Below are 8,662 nucleotides of genomic sequence, written 5' to 3' on the forward strand. Positions count from 1 at the left end.
AACTCCTTGTTAAGTTTATCCTTGCTCAATAAGTTTACCTTCACATCTTCAAATGAGAATGTTTCTCTACCACAAATTAGGGTTTCTGTGAAAGTTTTATCTGAAAGAGGCAAATAACACAACAATAACATAGTCTAACCTTCATATTCTATGTTGGCCTCGACATTCCTCAGGTCATTCAAGAGAGAAATAAATTCACTAATGTGAGCCCTTATAGATTTGCGTTCGGCCATACAGAATGTGTATAATCATTATTTTAATACCAAGTGATTTGCAAGAGACTTTGTCAAGTGAAGGGCTTCTTATTTTCTTTATAAGGCTGCTGTCATTTTCTATGTAAGCACCTCCCGCAATACATTGTTTGTGAGGCACAATTGAATTGTTGATAGAGCATTCTCATCAATATCCTCACATTCCGTCTGATTCACATTCGAGGGCTTTTACCTTGTAACGACCCTTTTCAAATTGTTCTGAACAAGAATTGTTGTCATTCGAACTTACTATAAATTGAAATTTGTGATTCCATTAAACTTCTCAATATCGTATCTCATTTCTATCTTTAAACGGTTTGAATACAAAATCCAAACCAAGCTCTGATACCAGTTTGTTGGGGATAAACCTGAATTAATCAACAAGCATGAATGAATAGAGAAAATTGGACACAAATATTTATGTAGAAAAACTCCTCTTAAGAGGATAAAAAACCACGGACAAAGAAAATTTCACTAAAACGAAAAATAACCGATAAGGAATACAAGATGGAGAAATAAAAATAAACTCAAACTCAAGATACAAAGTTCTCTCGAAATTCCCACAAAACTCCCTCTTGATTGTGTTGTTGAATCTAACTCTTTAGGGTTGCTAAAAGCCCTATTTATACACTAAAATTTGTTAGCTAATCTGGTTAGAATATCCTTAGAGCTATTAGAGTTCAACTAAGAAAATATAGCAGATTTTAACTAGGAGAAGAAACCCAGTTTAGTAGGGAACACGTCGCCACGTTATGACATCACTATCGGCTCGTTGGGATGTCACATGTCGCATCTTTAGGACTTCCGGTTCTTCTCGTCAGGACGTTGTGTCTCGCGTTATTGGCTTTTCGTCACCATGACTTCGAATCCATTTTAGCCAAAGTGTGAGGCACACTCCACAAAAAACCTTAACGAAAAACAAACTCCTAATTGAAATAAACTTCTAATTTTGCTAAACAATAAGTAATTCTAGTTAAACTAAATCTTCTTGTTAACTAAGAATAATAAAACTTCTAAACAACCTAAAATATTTAAAAGTATCCTAATATTCAAAATAAATCAATACAAAAAAAACATAAAACTTTACAAATAAAATATCGGGGATTACTATAATCAAAATTAAGCCTTAAAACCAAACTCAATATGATTCAAAGACGAATAAGATCCCAAAATTCATAATTCCCATAATAATCTCACCTTGAAAATTTTACTCGTGTAGTCGTCATTAACATGGTCATAACTCGAGCTACCGAACTCAAAATAAGGTGATTCAAAGTGAGTTTTGAATATAAGAGATCGATCTTTCATTAATCAAAAGACATCTTGACTAAAAAATGTCTAGATTTTATTAAAAATACGTTGCAAGTTAACTGATTCTTCAGCATTTAAAATTGTCGGCTTTAATGAACTAAATTTAAATAATGTCACCCCATCTACGCATGTACCAGTCTAGGTACTAAAATTGAACTTTCAAACCAAACTTAAGTATCAAATTGAGATAAAAAAAACTTAAATATCCAATTAAATATTAAAACCAAACTCAAATATCAAATACTGCATTAGGCTTAAATCATTCTCAACTTGCAAGTTGCAACAAGCTCTAATTTTGAAGGACAATAAGAAATTACGAAATTATTTCAGGAGAAATTTGTAAAGAGAATTTTTTGAAGAAATTATTTCAGAAGATTTCTAAAGATATTTTTCCTATTAACAAATTAACCCTAAAGTTTAGAGAAATTGTGAAATTACCGTACTAGTAATTTTGTGGAAAATTTTCTGATTCGAAGTGAACTCACACTCGGTAGATATGAGCTTGAGGATAACATAAAGACTACTCGGTCGAAGCATTCATCCTAGATGAATCGAAAAGATAAATTTTGATTAAGTGTTTATTACTTTAAATATCACAACCAAGTTCTTGTTTTTGGAAAAAAATTTAAAACTCTAGTTTTTCCCTTAAACTTATCTTCTGCCCCGTTTTCCAAACTCGTTTTTCCAACAATAATTTGCCAGGTTACTGCTTCAACCTAAAACTTCGTTTCTAAACCTGCGTTTGAAAGCATACATTAGGATTTCTCAAGTAAAGTTTTGTTCATCCTTTCAGCAACACCATTCTTCTGCGGGGTAACAACTGCGCGTTGCCTTTTGATTCTTTCCCATTTGTAGTAATCGTTAAACTCAAGCGAATAGAACTCGAGACCATTGCCCATTCTTAACCACTTTATAGACTTCTAATCTATTTTTCTAGTAAGGTCTTCCACTATTTAAAGATCCCAAAGACTTTATTTTTTTGCTTCAGGAAATAAACTCAAACTTTCCCAGAGTGGTCGTCAATAAAAGTTAGAAGATATCAGCTACCTCATTTGGAGACGACTAGAATTGGACCCCATAAGTCAGAATGAATGTAGTTAAGAGTCCATTTCTGTCCCGTGTACTACCAAATCAAAGTTTACTTAAGTCTACTTCCCATAAACGCAATGCTCGCAGAAATCTAACTTTCCAACTCTGGTGTCTATTGGAAGACCTCTTCTATTTAAAGCGGTCATACATTTTTCACTCATATTACCGAGTCGTATGTGCCACAACTAAGTTGATATAGTCTTCATAAAAAGGGAATTTTTGTCGAGTCATCACGACGTCATGGGAGTCCTTGTTGCAACATGGCGATGATTTCGTCTATGTTTTTGTAATTTTTGTCAAACCGGTCACCATTGAACCTTGTAGAATGTATAGGCTACCAAATTTTTACCCTTTTATCAAGAAAAGAGCTCCATAAGATATTTTCAAACCTTTTGAATCAATGACGATCCTGCAACCATTCGAGTCTAGAATACCCAAATAGACGAGATTCTTCTCTAAATCAGGCACATGCTTGACATTTGATAATGTTCTGATTACCCCGTCATGTTTCCTAATTTGAATGGTACCAATGCTAGTTATTTTGCAGGGTGAGTTATTTCCTAAAAGCACAACTCCACCTTCAACTTAACTGTATGTGGAGAACCAGTCCCTATTGGGACACATATGATAGGAACACCTTGAATCTAAGATCCACTTGGATGTGAACTTGGACCTTTCAGTCATTGACAATAGTAATAAATCATCACCTCTGTCCTCGGCTACACTAGCATCGGCTACACTAGCTTTCTACTTCCCTTCCTCATCATTTTCGATAGCCCTCTTATTTTTAGTCTAAAGTTTATAGCATTCTATTTTGATGTGACCCACCTTTTTGTAGTAGCCACATTTCTTGTCTTAGTTTCTTGATTTCGATCTCGCCCTAGGCCTGTTTTGATCTGATTTTCTAGATTGTTGCTTACCCTTTGCAACTAAAATCGAGACTTTCCCATCTGACTCGTTTTTCGAATCTAAGTCATTGTCAAGCTTATCCTTGCTCAATATGTTTCCCTTCATGTCTTCAAATGAGAGTCTCTCTCTACCATAAATCAAGGTTTCCTTAAAAGTTTTATATGAAGGGGCAAAGAACATAACAATAACATAGTCTGATCTTCATCTTTCATGTTGGCCTTGTCATTTTTTAGGTCATTCAGGAGAGTGACAAATTCACTAATGTGAGCCCTAATAGACTCACATTCGGCCATATGGAACGTGTATAATCGTTATTTCAATACCAAGCGATTTGTGAGAGACTTTGTCATGTGAAGGGATTCTAATTTTCTCTATAAGGTTACTTTCATTTTCTCTGTAAGCTCCTCCTACAATAGATTGTTCGTGAGGCACAATTGAAATGTTGATAGAGCCTTCTCATCAATATCCTCCCATTCCGTCTGATTCACATCTGTGGGATTATGTCCTACAATGACATTTTTCAAACCATTCTGAACTAAAATTATCGTAATCTAAACTTACCATAAACTAAAATTTATGATTCCATTGAACTTCTCGATATTGTATCTTATTTCCATCTCTAAACGGGTTGAATGCGGAATCTGAACCAAGCTATGATACTAGTTTGTTGGGGATAAACCCAAATTAAGCAATGAACACAAACAAATAGAGAAAATTGAACACAAATATTTACGTAGAAACTCCTTTTAGGAGAATAAAAAAGCCACGAGTAAAGAAAATTTCACTAAAACAACAAATAATCGATAATGAGTACGAGATAGAAAAACAAAAATAAACTCAAACCCAAGATACAAAGTTCTCCCGAAATTCTCACAAAACTCTTTCTTAACTGTGTTGTTGAATCCAAATCTCTAAGGTTGCTAAAAGCCATATTTATAAACTAAAATTCATGGGCTAATTTGATTAAAATATTCTTAGAGTTATTAAAGTTCGACTGAGAAAATATAGAAGAGATTAACTAGGAGAAGAAACCTGATTTAGTAGGAACACGTCGCCACGTCGTGACATCACTATCTGTTCATCGGGACGTCACATGTCACGTCGTTAAGAAGTTGTGTGTCGCGTCGCTGAGACGTCAGCTCTTCGTCGTCATGACATCGAATCCATTTTGGCCAAAATAAGAGGCACACTTCACAAAAAACTTACTGAAAAACAAACTCCTAATTCAAATAAACTTCTAATTTGGCTAAACAATAAGTAATTCTAGTTGAACTAAATCTTCTTGCCAACTAAGAAATATAAAACTTCTAAGCAACCTAAAATATTTTTAAAAAAATCCTAATATTTGATATAAATAAATTTAAAAATATTAAACTTAACTAATAAAATATCAGGATTATATATAATCAAATTAAGCCTTAAAACCAAACTCAATATATTTTAAACACGAATAAGAGCCAAAAACTCATAATTTTTATAATAATCTCGTCCTGAAAATTCTGCTTGTGCAGTCTTCACTGAAATGGTCATAACTCGAGTTACCGAACTCGAAATAAGATGATTCAAAGTGAGTTTTGAATATAAGAGATCGATCTTTCATCAATCAGAAGACATCTTGACTAAAAAAATGTTTATATTTTATTCAAAAATGCGTTGCAAGTTAACTGATCTTTCAGAATTTAAAATTGGCAACTTCAGTGAATTAAATTTAAAGAATGTCAACTCATCTACTCATGTATCAGTCTAAGTGCTAAAATTGAATATAAAAATCAAACTTAAGTATCAAATTAAGATAAGAAAAACTTTAATATCTAATTAAATATCAAAATCAAACTCAAATATAAAATACTATGCTTAAATCATTCTCAAGTTGCAACAAGTTCTAATTTCGGAGTACAATAAGGATGATGAGTGAATATGTTATTGTTAGTAGATCAAATGTCTAGTCATTGATGAGTCAGCCATTCCATATTCAATTTGTCGTTATGATAGGATGATGCTACAATGCCAGACTGTTATGTTGCAGAACCTACTGAATATAGAAAATCATTTCAATTGTGATTGCATTAGGTCATCCAAGACCCACCATTTTTGGAACCTGGTTAAAACAAACACAATGTTATTAAGTTCTAAGCATACATGCATAAATACACTGAGCTTATAGCTATTAAATGTGTCAAATAATAATACTAAAATGGGCCATCATAGAAAGCAAAAGATCAATTAACCATAAAAAAAGAAAAAAAAAGGAAAGGGATAAATGGGTGGTGACAAAAAATGAGGGTTGTTGCACAAATAAAGCTGCCTAATATGACAAAGGGATTGGCTTTCCAAAAGATTCTCGTTATCAACTCTTTATTTTTAATGATGAAGTCCCTTTTCTTTTTCTTTTTTCAATAAAGTCCTATTTCATCATTAATAAGACTTCATTTCAACCTTAATAATTAAAATTTAATTGATGAGTGTCACAAAAAAAACTTTAATTGATGATTCAGTTCATGATTTTTATTAAATTAAATTATGTGATTTGTTTTTTTTAAAATTGTTTGGTTAATATTATATTTGTGAGAGGTTAAATAAGCAAATAAAAACATTAAATATGATGTTGTAAGATTATTCATACTTTTTTCATGGCTTTCATTGTATTAATTTAAAATATCACATAATTCACTGCGTCATAATCAATTTTAAACAAAAATAAATTTACGAATTTGAGAAAATATAAAAAATTAATTTCAAAACATTGGGTTTTATTAAGAAAACACAAGATCTTTTTCTGTTAATAACAATAGTCATGGGTAGAAAATAATCATAAAATTCAAAAGCTTGAATCTTTTTATTGTGCAAATCAAGCTTAATTCGAGTTTGACTCGAACAAAAATGCTTACAACACACTTTAATATAAATATTTTAATGATTTTATTAATTAAAATTTAATTATTAAATGAACAGAATTGAGGATTTTATAGAATTAAAAAAAGGGACTGAATTTCAAATGTGAAAAATACATGAACTGAGAGCATAATTAGAACATGAAACGTTCCAAATATATTGCTTACGAACTTTCCATATGTATTACGGAATTTAGCATTAATCTTTAGTCAAATCAGGAAGAAACAAACAACGTATGGCAATTATGAAATTACCTCTCAAATGTGGGCCTTTTTTTACATTAAAATATCATTTTAAATACCTACTGTTATTCGCTAGTACTATTATATATGCCACACTCTGTGAAATAATAACTAAGCCAAGTTGAAAGCAATAGCTAAACCCCATTTTTGTCATTGTAACAGTGCGACGAATATGGGATATTCGGACAATGAATTTGACGTAATTGTCGTAGGGGCGGGCGTCGTGGGGAGCTCCACGGCGTACCAACTAACCAAAAGAGGCCAAAAAACGCTACTCCTCGAGCGGTTTGATTTTCTGTACCATCAAAGCTCCTCTCATGGTGAGTCACGCACCATACAAGCAACATACCTTGAAGACTACTACTTCGGCTTAGTCGATGAGTCCTATTGGTTGTGGGAGTAGGCTTAATCTGAAATTGGGTTCAAGGTTTACTTCAAGGCCCAACACTTTGACATGGGCCCATTCAACGCCAATAGTCTCCTTCTTGTGCTCGCTACTTGTAGAAAGAACACCATCCCGTACCAAGTCCTCGATCACCGGCAAGTTGCTGAAAGATTTTCAAGACAGATCGATATACCAGAGGTCTAGATTGGCATGTTGTGCGAGCTCGACTGCATCATTAAGCCCACCAATGTAATGTTAATGTTCCAAATGTTGGCTTTCAAGAATGGTGCATGCCTTAAGGACAATACCACACTGGTTAGCATAAACAAAGATGGTGACCAAGGATTGAAGGTAGCTGCAAGCAATGGTGAAAATTTTTGGGGTAAAAAATATGTGGTGGTAGTGGGCGATTGGATGAGAAATTTGGTTAAAACAGTGTGCGGCATTGAACTTCCTATCCAACCATTGGAAGCCAATGTATGTTATTGGCAGATTAAGGACGGACACAAGGTCGAGTATGCAATCGGGAATGATTTTCCGATGTTCACTAGCTATGGACATTCATACATTTTTGGCACACCATCATTGGAGTACCCGGGATTGATTAAAGTAGCGGTACATGGAGGATATCAATGTAACCCAAACAAAAGACCATGGGGACCAGAACTTGTGCTCGACTCATTAAAGCAATGGATCAAGCAATGATTCAAAGGGAAAGTCGATTTGAGCAAACCGGTCATGATTCAATTGTGTGTGTACTTGATGACACCTAATGAGGATTTCATGGTCGATTTTTTGAGAGGGGAGTTCGGGAAGGATGTGGTGATCAGAGGTGGGTTTTCAGGTCATGGAATCAAGATGTCACCCGCAATAGGGATCCTTGACTGATTTAGCGCTTATAGGAGAGGCATAGGGAGTTGAGCTAAAACAGTTCAGGATAGCAAGATTTGAGGAGAATCCTAAAGGGAACATTAAGGAATATGAAGATCAAGTTGGGTTATTAAAAACTTCATTGTGAATATTTGATTTTGTATGTGTTTTTTTATTCATTCATATTAGTTGCCATCAACATCACCCTCCTCCCCTCAAATCTTAATCTTTTCTTCTTTTTCTTTCGCTCTAGAATAATCATCAAGAAATATAAATAAAACTTCTATCATGTTGATAGAAAAATTTACTATTGAAAAGTGATTTAAAATTTCAAGTCCAAACCATCAACTCCTAGTATAGACACCCAAGTATTTTATCCAATCTACTAATTATTTAGATTAGAAGAATTTTTATTGCATTAATTTAAATTTGATCCATTTTCACTATTTGAGTCATGTTTTAAAAGTTTTGGGCTTCAATTCATTGGTATGTATATATAAAAAGCCTTTTGACTTTCACAAATTATGCATTTCGATCCCTCACATAGTCACCATCTCATCAATTGATTACATTCCTTGCCCTATCACTCCTACGTTGCCACCACCATACCTTCTGTTGACAAATCCCATCAAGCACCCTACTGCACACACCAGCTTCACCAAAGTCCCACACCAATGCTCCGTTATAAGCACCCTGCAATAAGAAGTTGAGGT

The 8,662-nt window shown here is 33.7% G+C and overlaps 1 pseudogene; it reads left to right on the forward strand.

The window, feature by feature from the left end:
• Positions 1-6,832: 6,832 nt before the first annotated feature.
• Positions 6,833-8,192, forward strand: LOC105771839 (probable sarcosine oxidase; annotated as a pseudogene).
• The last annotated feature ends 470 nt before the right edge of the window (positions 8,193-8,662 follow it).

This window comes from Gossypium raimondii, chromosome 6, assembly GCF_025698545.1.
Source record: "Gossypium raimondii isolate GPD5lz chromosome 6, ASM2569854v1, whole genome shotgun sequence".
In the NCBI taxonomy this organism is placed as follows: Eukaryota; Viridiplantae; Streptophyta; class Magnoliopsida; order Malvales; family Malvaceae; genus Gossypium; species Gossypium raimondii.